The sequence below is a fragment of the Hippichthys cyanospilos genome, chromosome 15 (assembly GCF_059441005.1).
Source record: "Hippichthys cyanospilos isolate Australia breed blue-spotted pipefish chromosome 15, RoL_Hcya_1.0, whole genome shotgun sequence".
Lineage (NCBI taxonomy): Eukaryota > Metazoa > Chordata > Actinopteri > Syngnathiformes > Syngnathidae > Hippichthys > Hippichthys cyanospilos.
Window position 1 is genome coordinate 8,998,630 of NC_142383.1, and position 14,786 is coordinate 9,013,415.

General features: G+C 38.5%; 1 protein-coding gene across 3 annotated transcripts in view; it reads left to right on the top strand.

The window, feature by feature from the left end:
* Positions 1-4,378: 4,378 nt before the first annotated feature.
* plppr1 (phospholipid phosphatase related 1) overlaps positions 4,379-14,786 on the top strand; it is a 39,926-nt gene continuing 29,518 nt past the window's right edge. Inside the window, exon 1 of one of the 3 annotated variants that reach the window (XM_088435286.1) lies at positions 4,379-4,577. The gene's annotated coding sequence lies outside the window, so the exon portion shown is untranslated. The remainder of the gene's footprint in view (positions 4,578-14,786) is intronic. The other 2 variants (XM_088435284.1, XM_088435285.1) reach the window with 2 other exon arrangements.

The window sequence follows — 14,786 nt, forward strand, 5'->3', positions numbered from 1 at the left end:
CAGACCGTGAAGGGTTGCATTTTTTTTTTCCGGTTCGTGAATTTACCTCAGTGGAAGAGCAACTGATAATGTGATGGAATTTTGGTTGGTTGTAAGATTAGCGCATCAGGCATAGTTCTGATTTTCAAAGTTTGTATTTCAGCTCTGGTCTTTATATGAGCTTGAAAACTCTGAATGCCCTATTTTCATGGAGAGTGCATGAATTTTCTTCCAATTTAAATGGAGTTCATGCTTTCCTGCTCCCTAGTATATGGCAAGTTAAACATTTCTCAGAAATTTGGAAGAATTTCACTGGATGAGATGATAAACCATTGTGTTGACATGACAGGTGATGGTGAATGCTGACAGGTGGTGACAATTGCAGATGGACAAAGGATAGACAAAATATACTGTTCTGAACCACTAAAATAGAACACCTTTTACGTCGTCTAAAAGCTAGTGTAACGTTTGCAGTCCCACCACATCGACCAGAAATTCCAGTGAGGCGTAAACGGTCTATCAAATTCACAAAAATGTTAAAGTCGTTGCAATGGCATGAAAATAAGGATGAGCTTTTTATTTTGTTCGGTTAGGTATAGTCTACTTTCTGTCACCAAAATATCAGTGCGTTGTGCGCGAGGCAACTCATGTATGCACCAAAATGAAATTGCACCCATTTTTATGCGAAGTGCACGGACTCCAATCTACGAAAATACGGCACTAATTGTTTGTGTTTTTGTGAATGTGAATGGTTATGTTTGTTTATCTATAAATGTCTTGCACATCTTGCCCATCGTCAGCTGGGATAGGATGAAAATGGCACTAAATGCCACAGTTCGGTAAATCCATTATGACACATGCTTGAATATGTATACAAAATTAATGACAATTATTGCATGTCTTTCAGTTATATAACACTCACTTCAAAATGCAAATCTCTACTACCCAAATGCAAATACAGCACATGCATGAGATTGACTACATTGTATGTTTGCTTGTGTATGTGTGTGAATAAGCGTTTGCAAAGTCTCTCCAGGAACGCTGATCACAGCCAAGGCCGGTGCTTCACAGGCAGTCTGTTTTGTCGCCATGGAAACGGGGTGCTCACAATCTTAGAGGCCTCTTAGAAACCAAACACTGTCTGATCAATACGCCTCACCAATAATGAGGCAATGGACATGCACAAAGCCCAGATGAACACGGTGAAGAACGGCAGTCCTTTTGTGCAATTGTGAAGGTTCTTTGGTAAGCTTCAATAAGCTATTTAACAACCTTACCAAATGGAATCGAGCCAATCGCAAGGTACATTAGCGTCGGAGCTTAGGTGGTGGCAAGGTTTCATCGTGGTTTGCATCCCTCTATGTATACCATATACTGTACTATAATTTGAGCTGGAGCCTATTCTGACTTCACCGTGGACTGGTTGTCATTTCATAAATGCGCTGCTTGCGTAAGATCCATTTAATTCAATCATTTTATTAACAGAGATTGGGTTTTAAAAGCAGACTGTTCAGCAGCCGACTTTACAGAAAAAGTCAAATATTGTCGTATCACCATTCAGCCAATCAGATCAGCGTAATATTTTGTGTATTGTGACTGTGAATTGTCCCATCTTTGTGTTGTTATCTTGCTGACCACAACGAATGAATTCACAGTATGTATTACCACATCATATATTTTATAAACCATGTGCTTGTATTCATTTTTGCCCCTTTCTCCCTGTATTAGGTTACCCATCATATTAGGGAAACGCTGCACGACGCTGTTGAGTCTGAGTGAAGCTTTGTTAGTAGATTAGAAGACTAATGCCAAGCTTCCAGTGTATGGCATGACAAATTCCGACGTGAGGTGTAAGCTGATATTTCTGTGTGTGAGTATGCTACAATACTGTATACTGTGTAGTCCTGGGGGCTTCTGATAATACAATCAATCTTAGATTAGCACATGAATATGTTAGGTAAAATGCAGGGTAATGATATAAAAAAAAGTTCACACTGAAAAGCAAAGCAAAGCAAAACACCTACAGAGAACTTTGTTGTTAAGTCATTCTGCTCTGCCAGAGATATGAGTTATTTCGTGCCACTCCTTTTGTTTATTCTTCTACACTTGTCATGTTTCTTCCCTGAACAACCTTGCTGAGGTGGGAATAATTGTGTAAAAACGCCAAAGAGATGGAATTAAAAAGTTGATGCACATTTGAACTGAAAGCTCATAGGGTTATGCTTGACAATTCAAACTGAAGCAAAATTTTGTGCAACTACAAACTATGCCAATAACTTGGGCTTCTCCCCTTCTTACATAAAGAACAGATAACATCGTATTATAATCAGAGTTTTTTCTTGCTAAATTGATTGCACTAGAGGAGAATGTTGACTTTACTGGCATGTAGAGGGACTTCAAGGGGCGTGTGACATTTTCACCGGGTTTCTGCAGGTATCAGCAAATCTACACTCTTGTTTTTAATGCAGAAATGGTACATTTTTCTTTTCAAATTAGGAGGTAATTAAATGCAATATGTAACAGTTTTCTTGCTGAATTGTGCTGTATTTATTCTTTTTCATAACATTGTTTGCCCTCTTTTTCTTAAGTTTTATATAATGTCATTACAATTACAGTAGTGACACAAATTTCTGGCAGATGATCCAAAAAGAAAACAGATGATTTTACACAATCTGTCTTTTGGAGTTGCTGAATAAAATACGCAGAGAGATACCGCTACAAATGTAGCTCCAAAGTTTAATAAATCAGACAAATATATTTTGCATGGGTGAGTGTGTACTTGGTTGGAAAACATGTTCAAAAGCAACTTTATCAAAAATAGTTCAGGACGATGGAATTACGTGAATAGAAAAAAAAAGCACAACATTTCTCCTCTGAGTTTGCATACTTGTGACTCAGGCATCTATTTGGACAGCACCCATGTGACCTTTTTCTTTTAAACAAGTGTCTCAAAGCCCCACATGTCTGCAGATGACCTTTATATTTTAAAGGAATAGCAGAAAATTGCAAGGATTCGTCTGAAGAAGTCATACAAGGTTTAAGTGTATTCTTCTTGATACCTGCTGAGTTATTTGGACATGAATGCCTCTGTCATCAAGCTCCCTTGCACAATTGCTCACCATGTATGCAGAAGGAATAATACATCATGTAGCCAATGGAATAAATGGCTTCTTCCGAGGGTGCCATCAAAACATTTGCAAATAAGCTGGAATGATTTCACAATGGAAGTATATTCTGAAGATTTGACTAAAATAACATATCAATTTTTTATCTTTATGTGGTACCTGACCTCCATCCAATCTGCAATAAATGAATGTACAGCCCCGACAGGACACATGACTTTTCTACATCGATTCCAAAATATTTCTGCTCCGTTTGGTTAATGTGACGGGAGGCCTCAGAGAAGTGAGATGGGCAGGGAAAAGCAGAAGACTGAAGAGGGGTGGACAGAGGACAGAGTGTAATGTGGCGTGCCATCTAGAATCTAGATCACTGAACACACCAATGTTTTCTTCACTTGCTTCTTGTAGCGTCATGGTGCATCAGTCTTCCGTGTGTCTGTCCCACCCCTGTTCTGACAGTGCTATTCACATAACATTTCCATAGATTGTATAATGTAGGTATGATGTAATAATAAGTACATAACATCCCTATGATTTGTTCTTGGTTTTTGTCGTCTTCTTTTTTCCTCACCAACACAAGTGACGTCACAGATCTTGAGTGTTGCGCTTATGGTTTAAGTTGCTAAATGGCTAACGAAGAGGAAAAGAAGCATGAAGTCATTTGTAATAACAGGGAAAAACCATCCATCTTGAAACATTTCATCCTTAAAAAGGGTTTTGGAAAAACAATGTTTAAAGTGTGCTCATTGATGTCAATGATGTGATGCATCTGAAAAATTGAAATAAAATGTGTCCTTTACATTGTATCGGCGCAATACACTTGCATATTTGGTCTTTTCGTCTTTCTGAAGAAACTCTTTTTGCTATGTACAGTAGTTTGACATGCAATTGCACCTGAATTATAAATACGTAATACATCCTTCACATCTTGATGATTGAGAGCTATTGTTCAATCTCACTGCATGTGACAAAGGTCCCGCAGAACTTGTGACCATGCTGCCTAAAAACAACATATTCTTTTTAGTTTTATATATTTAATTTGATGCTATTAATAATCAATTTAATCTTAATGTTGTTTTGGAGAAATGTTCAGAACTCGAGAACTACTCATCCACTATGTAAATCCACATGAATATGGATTGCGTACTACAAACCCCAGTGGAATAAAAACAAGAAATCTTCGTGGGGTTATAAAGGGCAGCCTGGCTGGGAATAGACGGACTAGACAGCCTACTTGCACTGAACACAAGGTTCCTCCAGCGCGTTAAATACGCTCCACTAGAGCCCAGTACGCGTCTTGTCCCCGCCCTCCGACAAAGCACAGCATCCGTCCTTATCCACGCCGCGTGATGCCCCTCACATCCACGCAGAGCAGCCCGTGCAATAGTAGTAGTTGGAGTAGAAGAAGTATAGGAGTCCTCTTCACACCTTTCATGGATTCACCTTTTTTCTGGAATATTGCTCCGTCCCATCGCGGTAAGCGTGCGCGTGCATGATGTCGTGGCTACTGTGGGGGAGAAATACGCGCACACACACAAACACAGAAGGGTTGGTGTGTCGCTATTGTCTGTTTCCCAGGCAAGTTGCGATTTTAATCGCGAGGATCTTCTTTGGTTGCATAAAAACGCATCAATGCGTAAAACCGCGATCAGCGACTGTGTACATAAAAAAAAATAACGTGTTAGAAGGGATGAGAGGATCGTGTTGGTATTCAAGGGGAGAAGACACCTGTCTCTCCACCAGCAACAGTGGTCGTGGATGCGTACCCCACAACACGCCCTACTTAAACACACTTTACAATATTTGAGCCTCGACGTGTTGCTAATGTGTGTATCCCTCACACGCGGTCGGTGCACATTTGTCACCTTGCTGGCACGACAAATGTTGCAAAAATGAATATATTGTGTCCTTTTTCCCCGCCCCCCAACAGTAGAGGCTGCCCCCCCAAACACAACCCCCTTTTGTGGATTCAAGGCGCAGTTGATGCCACACGGATCACTCAAAGGCTGAAATCTCACGCCTGTTAAAATCCATGGGCTGTAACCTTGGAATTAATTCAGGGCATCACCCTCCTTTGCATCTACAAAGCTTCAAGTGCATTGCTTTTGTGTTCAACCTGATTATAATGTGTGGGAATACCATCTTCTTGATTTTTTTTTTTTGCATATTCATGATGTAAATGTACCTGTTATAGCATTGCATTTTCTTGGGATTTGCATTTTATACTACATAAATTGTTGATAATTATAAAGGAGTATTAGTAGGGATGGGTGAGTACCGATACCATCTGTATTGGGCTGATACCTGACCTTATTTCGAAGTAACGGTACTCGTGATAGCTACCAATGGTCATGGCTAGAACTTATGAATTAGAATAGAAATGTACATTTATCAATTTTTAAGGAAAATAGTATTTTGGAATAGGCAGTTTCTTCTTTGAAATGATTTGCCATTTTTGTGGGGGACGCGAGGGGAGAAATTTTGCTTATCAAAAGTAGAAAGTGGTATTGGTTCTTGCATCAGTATCGTGACTATTGGAGTTAAGTGCTTGTACTGATATTAGTCTGAAACACTGCTATCGAACATCCTGTGTATTAGCACCATCCTGGGAAAACAAAAAAGAATCAGTCTGCCACAGTAATTCTCAAAATGCTTAAAAAATACCCATTACTACTTTCCAATTCCTACTTTTCCATACATTACGAAGATTACAGTCTCTAATGTTAGTCAGGCACTAACTATTTATATGATGTTGGAGCTTTTTGCGGTTTCCAGTTCATCACCATATTAGAAGCCTTTGGAGCTTTCTTTACATCATCTTGAGATGTTTACCACCCAAAAACTGTGGTTTCAAATTTTAAGATAGCAAGACATACTCGGTAACCATACAACCATCATCACACACAAGTACAATGTAAACGCTGAACAGTATGTGTATTGTGACACTATTGTGTTTTACAACAATACTTAACCATATTTGTAATTTTATACGTGTCTGTGGAATAAATACTGAAGTGTGCACTGTTGGTCACCAAAATTCATAAAAGCCATGTCGGCAACAAGCCAACTAGAGATAATGAAAGGGGGCAAGGTAGTCTTAAAATATCCACAATATTTACTTTTTTTTTGCCCACTTGCTCTCTTCGTGCAGGCTGTGTTTTATGCATTCATAAAGTTTATATTATACCATATTGTATAAGCTTTTACAGTGAATGCTATTTATTTGAATATAGAATTGGGATCATGTGTGTTTGCAAAGGTATTTTTAAAATCTTAACAAGACCGCTTATTAGAGACACATCATGCCATGCATCCGTCACACACATTCAAAATATCGAATGATGCCATTGTGCATATAATGTCATATTGCATCAGCATCGTTCTCCCACCCACATTGTAAATGTTTATGATGAGGTTTGGTTGTGAGGTTATAAACAATTGCAAAAAAAAAAAATAAATATATATATATATATATATATATATATATATATATATATATATATATATATATATATATATATATATATATATATATATATATATATAAATTCACAAAATCAATATTTGAATGTCATATTTCATTCTTTTATGAAATTTGTATCATTTTAAATAAATATACTTTGCAATAATGGATGGAATGGATGGATGGAAGATGTCTCATTACAATCTCTGAGACTTGTGCCAAGCTTTGTTTATATGTAGCCAACTATAGGCAATATATCCACTGTTTGTTTGCGGCTTGCATATTTGGACTCACTAGAATGTGCTTTGTATAACTCAGGATAATTTATTGTGTTCTTCAAAACACCATCCACACATACATTTTACTGTGACTGCAGGAAGGAGTGACTTTTGACCTCACACTGGCTGGTTATTGATCACACACACATTTCATTACACACACACCCGCACGCAAACACACACATACATGGATGCACAAATGATTTAGTGATAGCAGGTATTTGATTACCTCGAGATGTGCGTATGGGGGTGGGCAGCGCCATTTAGCCAGTGGAGTTTTCCTGATTGGGTAATAGATCTGTCAGCGATCCCCCAAGGGATTGATAGGCCCTATAAGGTGAGATAAAGACTGCTCTGGAGAATGAGGCCTCAACCCCCCCAGCCCACAGTGCCACCAGTTTAATGCTTTTTTTTTTTTGAACGGAAAGGATGAACACATTAGGAATTGTTTGGTTGATTCACAGGAATGTTTAAGATTTGATTGAATTTCTGCTAATCCATTGATTTAAATGATTGATTTTAATTATGCTGAAATGCAAGCTTTATAGCCCCGTTAATTAAGACTGCACACCAAAGCATATATGAGAGTTATTTTAGCATGGTATGTTGTGGTTAGTACCATTGCCCAACAATTCTGTTCTGGGTTTGAATTTCTGCCTTAAACCTGATTTGCATTTGCCACTTGTTTTGATCCTTTAATGGATAGAAATATTTTTGGCCTCATGCCCATGGCTCTCTCTCTAACCGCTAATTTATATAACACTGAGTTCATTTGATCTAATATTTTTGATATTCAACAGCCTGAATAATGCCATCTGTGAGGGCAATGCCACTGAACTACTGATCAACTGAAAGAACAAGACTAACAGTAAAAGTTGCATTCCTTTTCTCAGTTTTTATAGTTCATAAATATATCTCTGAAGCTACCCTTAGTGGCTAATAAAGTCTATCTATTGGCGAGAATATAAGTCTTTATCTCCTACAGGCATTTGGGTGTAGCGGTGACTGTGTTGTAGATGAGCTGACAACTAGCTAGGAGTTTGATTGATCTTCGTGATAGGAGTTCCAGGGCAGATTGTGAATAATCTGCACCCTCTGAGGAAAGACATAAATAACTGGACTTGGAGTGCTTGAGGAAATGCAATTCCCTCCTATTTTTGTTTTATTCATGCAAGATGCAAACCTACCTGCAGTTGTTTACCAGTAATAATTTTGGATATGTAGGACAACCCCTTTCTGATTTATTTGACTGCACATGCCACAAAATTGGACATTATGAATGGAGTCCAAGGTAACAGTCATAATTGATCCTCATTTTGACAGTTAAATGATCATATCTGACACTCAGAGGTAATTAATCAAATCACATATTTATTTTTCCTTGATTTTTCCCTGAGATTGTGGCTCATATTATTCACATTCACTTCTGTTCGAGTAAGTGTTTTCATGTATTTTTCATGCGCTGCACTCATGTCTCCTTACATGGAATTCAAAGCACTTTACTGTGTTGTCTTTCACACTCACATTTACATTCATACGAACACCGATGGTAGAACGAATGAGGGCTTCTGTGCCTGTGTGTTTTCTCTAGTTGTAAAACTTCCAGAAGACATTGTGGCAAATCCCCACTGGCATAGACTTGCAAAAAATAACTGAAAGTTCTTGGTCGAATCAATGCATTACAAAAAATATCGCACAGAAGAGCCAAGATTTGAAACCGATAGCTTCAAAGGCAGATGTTTCAATTGAAGTTACAGTAGTTAATTGTTTTTAAAAAAATGAAATTGTAAACATGAAGTATGCGGTGTTAAATATCAGGACCAGTCAAAGGTTTGGAAGACCTTTTAATTCATTTTTTGTGTTTTTATTCTTATATAAAAAATAGCCTGTGCAACCCTAAACTTAACCCTAACCCTCTATCATTTATCCATTCATCCATCCATTCATTTTCTATTTTCTTTAGGATAATAGGTGGTTTTTATCCTCAACACAGTCGCTGGCTTGCTGATGCTTATCCCAGCTTTGGACAGAGATGTCAGCTTTTTAATTTCTACAAAAACTTTTAAAGCTTTTAAATTTCTACAAAAACACTACTTAAGTTCTCTACTTCGATTCCCAATCACCAAATTGTCAGCAAATTGTATGAATTTAATAGATTAGTAGAAGGTGTGTAAAGTATTTTTAATCCAACAAGCTAGCTAACACGTCCCTTTGAAGGTGCCGAATGACAGAGTTCCTCACCTCGAACATCATTTCACAAATGAGTTATATAAATGGCACAGCAACAAATAAAAGTTAAAAACACCATGATGGGACCCTCGAACAGAAGCCAGGCAAATGTACATCTATGCGCAATATCCCAACATGGCTGTATGTGCAACATATTGGACATTCTGTACATGAGCTTCCTTACCTTGAAGCAGATCTTGTCATCCAAATATCAGTGAATAATTCAATTAACAGTCTGTTTCAGAGTCTTTTCCTTAATGACTCTATTTCTACTTCTAATTTAATCCTATAAAGCAAGATGTGTACCCACAACCCTGCCTTACATTCAATGAAATGCATGATAATGTCTCTAAGGCCAACAAATCTCTGAACTCTAAAGCGGCCATAACATGATATTCAAATACTTTCAACAGCATATTATGTGCATATAAATTACTTTTGGCACATTAGGTGATTTAATTTCATATTAAATATGAATTTTATGGTTTGGATATTTCTAACCAGGAAGTAAAACGGCTCGTTTGCCTTACTGTGTAGCTGCCTTGCCCCCTTGATGCTCCATGCTCATTTCCGGCCGGCCGGCCAGCCAAAACAGGCATCCATTCATCATCCTCACCAGGCTCGCGGATGATGGAGACTATTCCAACATTGTAAATAACAAGGTCAAAAACAGGCATTTTATTGTCCTTCAAATGCAAAATGGCATCAATACACCACACTCACTAACACGCGTTCCCCCTATCAAATGAGAACCCAATATTCATAAAAATAGTTCTGCCCATAGGTGAATTTTTTACTTCTGACGTTGATTGTTCGGCTGTATGCTCCCAAACACACATTTTGGTCACTTCAGTATTTTCTGCTGTAAAATTAAAAAAAAAATATTGCTGTTTACTTGGCAGACTCGGTGCAAAATCGTTCCTGAGCTCCAGAACCAAAACGAAGCTAAAAGACGTGGGTAAGGTCGGTTGAGAAATCAACAGTTAAAGCTCCAAAGAGTTGACTTTTTAAGTAATGGCCCAAACCCCCAAAAGGGTTTGAGGATGATACTTTTCTGTATCAGAAATGTTCAACATAACTAACAGAAGTTGCATAGATATTGTCTTTTATGAGGGGAAGGTTGGTAAGCAAACTTGTTTTTTTTTGCCTCATGGCGTGAGAAAAGGCAAAATACTCAAACATGAATCAACCTCAAGAGAAACACAGGGGAGGAATGAAACACTATTTATAGCAGCAAAGATGCTCCATTGGCAAGAGAAGCAATTGTGGGACGGTTCTGTCTGCACTAGACTAGAGTGTATGAAGTAAAAATACTTGTGGACATCATCTCTTCTATGATCATTTTACATTTACTGTATAGCCTGCTAAATAAATACCCTTCACCACAAAAGCTCAATTTATTTGTAAGTAAACATGGCTTGGTTAAATTACAAACCGGTGGCTTTATTTTCAACCTGGAGGGAGTTGGGGTGAAACACAAAATCACAGTAAACGAGTCGGTGGACAGCTGACCGACTGCTAATGAACAGGACACCGCGATGACCTCACTTGGAAAAAAAAAAAAAAAACCCACAGACGTTAAAATTTGAAAATGTGACTTTTTTTCAGACATTGAAGTAGGGTTTTTATTGTATGAATAATCCTCTCTTTCTTTTTTAGCTATAATCACAAGTCATCAAAATCTGAAAGACTGCCCGTTGACTGAGTATTTTCGATTTTTCATGGGATACTTTATTTATCTAGCTGGTATAAGCAATAAATGTAAATAGTTTTACTACAAATAGATAACATTGATCATTGTTTTTTAAGAACAATTAATACCTTTAAAAACAAACAGGTCACTTGCTGTTACTTGAGTTCCGAACTCAGGTAACAATAAATCACTGCTCACCTGTTTTCTGTGTTTGCTTATGTGACATTATTGATCGTTACCTGAGCTCTGAGCACTTGTGATATCATATAGAGTCAAAAGCAATTGGCAACACGCATTTTGAACGGTATCAGCACTTTGTGCTTTGTTGACGTAAAAGGATGTTAATGGAAAGTGAGGAGTGCCGTTGCATGTTTTTGGGAGTGGGGGAGGAAACCAGAGTGCCCAGAGAAAGCCCAAATGGACACAGGAACACATGCAAACTCCACACAGGAGGGCCGGTGCCGGGATCGAATGCGGAATCGCTGAACTGTGAGGCGTACATGCTAATCAACCAGTCTTCCACCGGGCCTCTCCCCCTTAACAAAAATAACAAGAAAAAATACCAATACACTACTGAAATACTGATCTTCTCTCAATTTACTTTTGCCAATTCGCCATTCGCTTTGTATCAAATTTATTTAAGTAAATACAAAGCTGATAAACTGTAAGCGGACATGGTTTAAAAGAAGGGCAACAAGTGGCTACTTGGGTTTATTGTACCATTTAATGGTACAGTAGACCATTTAATTGTTCTGGCTGCCTGTCTAAAATTGTTGCGTAACAATTTGTTGCTGCCACAATTCTATACAGTGCACACATCCTCTGGGGTAGTTGACAAAATATAATGGTAATGAAATGCTACCTCCATAAGGAAAAATAGAATGAACTCAGAATTCTTAGGGCCTTGCAACAGAACTGCCTGAAACAAAAGCATAATATGTCTCTTTTAAAAAGAGGGCCGGCAAGAAGAATGAAAGAAACGTAGCGTTTTATCTTGTCAGCTGCAGACAAGGAGATTTTGAATCCGATATTTCCACACTCCATATTTTAGAGTCAGTTCTTGCCCACTCTAACTCGAGGAGGTAGCAGCGATTTGACAAAGTGGTCGCTGCTTGGCTGAGCGGAGAGGACAAAGCTGATGAAACGTGACAGAGCCTGCAGGCTTCTGCTTTGATGAACTCGCCTCTGGGATGACTGTCTGATCACCCTTCAACCCCAGCGATTTCAACGAAATTGGCTCTTGGTTTTAATGCTCGCGATGTCCTGAAGGTTACTTGAAGAGTGGAAGAAAAATGTCAATACTTGCTACTCGTGAAGTGCGACGGGGCCACGCTGTGACCTTATCGGAAGACTGATTGGATTTAGTGAAAACTCACTTATGATTAGCGCAACCTCACCATAAATTTCTTGATTTGAATAATTTGTCACGCAGCATCCAGTCAAAGCGTACTTTTTAACTGTTAAATTGACATTTTTAAATGCTCTCTGATTTTTTTTTTCATTTTTTGTTTCAATGCATGACCCAACCTTGAATTTTTTCATTTTCACTTGTCCACATCAAGTCAAAAAAATCAAAACGGTTAAGAAAACGACACAACATTATTTTTTCCACACTGGTTCTTGATAGAAGCTCGATGGAGGAGAGTTTAGCACGTCCGCCTCATTTGCAAAGGCTGTGGCTTTAGCTTTAGCCTTCCTGTGGTGTGAAGTTTGCATGTTGTCCCCATCCCATCTTTTCTCTGGGTACTCCAGTTTCCTCCCCTTCCCCAAAAACATGCATGGTAGGCATATTTGACGCTCCAAATTCCCCGTAGGTGTGTTATTGTGAATGGTTGTTTGTCTCTGTGTTGTGCTCTGCTATTGGCTGACAATCTGTGGAGGGGGTATACTGCTTTCTGCCCAAAGACAGCTGGGATAGCCACCAGCAAGCCAGCAACCCTAATGACGACAATCGGATAAGAGTATGTATGGATGAAAATGAAATGACTAAAAAAGAAGAACAGTTGCAGTCCAAGTATACGCAAACCTGCAGCTGAAAAGATTATGGTCATAAAAAAAGCATAACAACCAGAACTTCAATTTTTACAACATTCAAAATGCATCCTGTAGGATTTCAATGATTCCCTTTTCCCTTTATTCAGTCAGCACATGTTACTCCATTCTATGTGATCTGGATTTTCCTTTTTAAGATGAACCATATGGGCGCAGTCTGACTCAAGCATATGTCATTCTAGGTTTACAGTAGTTTAGTTGTATTAACATTTGAATGCATTAACATTTAGAGACATTCATGTTTTAAACAGCTTTCAATTTGTATTACATTTCGGTTGTAACATTACTGACTTAAAAAACAAATTGGTCTAAAAAGGACTATTTTCCTGTGAAGTTATTTTGACTTAATATCCACATTAATATATTAATGAATATTTTAATATTAAGTTCGAACGCGTGGATAGGGAAATGAAGCATTTGGGTGCATTCAAAGTAGGTTGAGCAGTTTTCCCAAAGCACAAGATGCACTCCCACTCATATTGCTACCTGCCGTAATATGAACAGACACTGAGCCACCAGAGGCCGATTACACTGTTGAAGTGCGCTGAGACGGATCCAATGAATGTCTAGCAGCAGCATTTTCCAAGAATTTGCCGAGTGCAATTCAATTTACATGTCATTGGAGGCGAATGCTTGCGGTTTTAGTGAACTGGGAGAAAATGATCACTCGGTTCCAGCCGAAGCGCTCTTGATCAGGAAACACACTGCATTTAAAACTGAAACGACACTGTTTACACACATCTTAAGGTAATGTTTCAAATCTGTCAAGTCATTTGTTTTGGTGTGAGAATAAGTGTGACTTGGCCAGATGTTTAGTAGCTGCGGGTGTTTGGTACACTGACATCAGCAGATGTTTGCGTCCTTGATGCTTTGTCTCGCTGAATGAGGCATAAGGACAGATGCGGGAGTGACGGTCAGGTTGCTGCCATCCAGTGTCGGTGTGATGTTGCTGGATTTAGCGCTGCAATCAGATGGGACAAGCACTTAGGGACTGATTAGGCCTCATCATCATCACTGTCTCGCCTGCATCTAATGACTCAATTTGGAAGGGGGGGGGGGGGGGCAGTCGTGTGTCCGCTATTGTTTGTAGAACTGTGACTAAATAGCACTCAACAACACAAGGAAGGCTTTTGTACAATTTTGCTCTTTTTGAGCAAAGAAGTACCATTATATTTAAATACATGTCAAATTTTCTGCAGAACATGTCTGTAGTCATCAAGAAATCTAAAACTCGAAGTTTGTAAAGGCAGAATTAGCAATGCTTCACTCCTGCTTGCCTTTCCAAATAAGTAGGATACAATCACACATCATGTCTTCAAAAGAAGCTCATACCAAGAAAAAAAAAACCCTGACTTGCATCCAAGAGTGATTACATAATTCCTTTGGCTGCAGAATTAAAATGTAACAATGCTGGGCTGACATCTTTCAGTATATGCGGCATTCTCATTGGTGCATTTTTTTCTTCTTATCTAGATACTGCTACTTCTGCCACAAGATTCCATTTTCTGTTGCATTTGTATATATCCTCCTGAGACACACACTTTCATTTGTGTCCACTATAGTGGACATGTTTTTGGTCTTTATCTTCTTAATCATTTGAGCTACCCTTTTAAGTTCTAGTGTGCTAAATAGAGGACATCCTTTCATGTCATGTTTTATAAAATTTATATTGCTCTCTTGCTGATACCAAATGGAAACAACAGTGGACACAAACGAAAAGGCTCTCTTTCAGGAGGATATAGAAAAAATGTAGCAACAAATATGCAGAGTAGTTCTTGATTGTTGAAATTCCTTTAGGTTTCTGTTTGAAATGGCTTTTAAGACGCTCTAAAGTTGGCAGAAAATGTTGCACACAGACAAACCATCTAGGGCAAAAGTGTCAAACCTGAGTCCCGGGGACCACATCTATGCCGCTACATCATTTTGTGTGACCCGAGCAAGCAAATCATGTGAGTTAACTTGAATGATCC